At 36.8% G+C, this 2,234-nt stretch overlaps 1 pseudogene; it reads right to left on the reverse strand.

The window, feature by feature from the left end:
* Positions 1-260: 260 nt before the first annotated feature.
* On the reverse strand, positions 261-1,180 carry LOC143615521 (serine carboxypeptidase-like 50 pseudogene; annotated as a pseudogene).
* Positions 1,181-2,234: the final 1,054 nt, after the last annotated feature.

Consider the following 2,234-nt stretch of genomic DNA (forward strand, 5'->3'; position numbering starts at 1 on the left):
GTCAGCAATAGTATCACTACCCATGATTAATTAAAATGATTGGTGTCTCCAAATTTGGATATAATCAACATGCTTTTTTACGTATTTTTTTTAGGAATTATGAATTTTCATTTTGAAAGGTATATACGTGAGACAAAATCAACTAAATGAATCTTAATCTATTTATTTTAAATACCCTACTATAACCTATAACCATATCGTGGTCTCGTTTTATAATACCTCGGGAGCTAATGAAACTATTTTAGTAAAATTGAACTGTCTCAATTCTCGGGCAATCGCACATATATATATATGCATGGGTAAAAGATGTGAGATAAGGTAGATCGACCCAAAAACTCTTCAACCAAATCAGAATGATAAGGACTCTGCCTCCTAAAATCATACAAAGTCGCTAAACCTGTCACGGTTCCAAGAAAGTTCCAGACTTTGATTCTTGCATCAGTAGCTTCACTCCAATTACCCTCATTAGTTAACTTTATGGCCTCAAGTTGAAGTTTTTCCATTTGGGTTTTCTGTTTCTCATTTATTAAACCAAGATTGTAATTATGCAAAGCATGAGTGCCTACTTGAATCACTGGATCGGTCAACCCGTTTCCAATAGCTAACCCGAACAAATTTACCCGTTCTGAAACGGGTAAACTTGGGTTTCTTTTAAGAATATAGTACCCGATTGCTGGAACATATTTTCCAGCGTAACTCTCGCCCGTGATGTAAATAGGGCGAGAGTTAAACAACGGTTCTAAAGCGATAAACTTCCTTATCGCGATAAACAAATGCTTCGCTACGGTTTTTTGGTCCCGTGGAATCTCTTCGGCTGTGGACGCGATACTAAACCGGCTCCAATTGGTTGTCAAGAAACAATAAGCCGATTATGCGGTTCCAAGAGCCGGGATTGGGTTCAAGAGTTAAAGAAGCCGTGACTCGCCAAGGTCCGAGTTCGTAGAAGTTTCCGGTCATGGAGGAGCAGCCAGGGCCTCCTTGAAGCCAGATGACAAGTGGGGTGTTAGAGAGAGAAGTGCTGGTGGTGTTTTGGGCTTCATAGAAGGCGTAGAAGATGGCGGATCCGGTGGTGGAGTTGACTGTGAGGTAGCCGGATTTAGTGGGTTGAGCTTGTTTAGGGAGTGTGGAAGAGGATGGTGAGAGTGAGGGTGAGTAGTGGTTTGATGGGCGTTGACTCCATGGAAGTGAGGTGTTTTGAGTTCATGCTGATCGGTTTGTTGTTTAGTAATGATGCAGGCTGAGAAAGTAAAAATAGAAAGCTTACAGTTACAACACTGTTAAGATTTAAGATTTTAGTTGGAACAAACAGAAACAGGGACATTTATATTAGGGGAAAAACTAAAAGGGACGGGTACATTAAGAACGGGTATATTATGTGGTAAACTAGCATGTACGGGTATATTATGGGAAAACTAGTAGCCGCCTATATAATCCAATTTTCGAGAAAATGATTAAAATCGATTGAAAATGACCAAAGTCTACGGTAACTCCACCAATCCATTTGTTCCGGACATCCGGGCAACAACCAGTCGAATTCATGGTATCCTAAAATTTAGGAGTCTTAAAAATCCTTACAATAAGGGTGACTAGGGGTGGCAAAACAAACCCAAATAAGTTGTTCTGGGTTATTATGGATAACCTTTAAAATTGAAATGGATCATGATAGATAGAAAGAATTTTTCAAAGATGTTAAAATGGGTTAAGAAAATCCTTGCAACTTTTGGTTAAGGCTTGCATGGATTTGTAGGGTTAGAATGGATTAAAATAAGCTTCATCCTATTTTATTTTAAACAAAACCCCCACGAAATCGAATAGAAACCAATAAATCGAAACCGAACATAAACCAAAAACATCAAAATCAAACAAATGTTGAAAACAACCAAAACGAAAAATTAAAAAACAAAATCAAATCGAAAAAAATCCCAAAAAAACCGAATTTGAGGAGAGACAAAACCATGTTTTTAATGAATGAGGATGACGGAGGAAACATTTTAGTTGGTTTTTTTCGTTTTTGATTTATATTTTGAGTTATTATTTTTTTATTAATTTTGTTGAATTTTTTTGATTTTTTTTGAAACCCTTTGTATTTTAAGTTTTAACCTTTATTTGGATCAAGATGGGTTAACTTTACCTATCAAGACCCGTACTCAATCAAACTTATTTTTTTTAAACTTATGCTGAGTTAAACTTATTCTGACCCATCACCCAAACCAACCCAACCAATTCATAATACC

The sequence above is a fragment of the Bidens hawaiensis genome, unplaced genomic scaffold (assembly GCF_021521415.1).
Source record: "Bidens hawaiensis isolate Kalapana, Puna unplaced genomic scaffold, B.hawaiensis_p1.1 tig00043476_1, whole genome shotgun sequence".
NCBI classification, from domain to species: Eukaryota; Viridiplantae; Streptophyta; class Magnoliopsida; order Asterales; family Asteraceae; genus Bidens; species Bidens hawaiensis.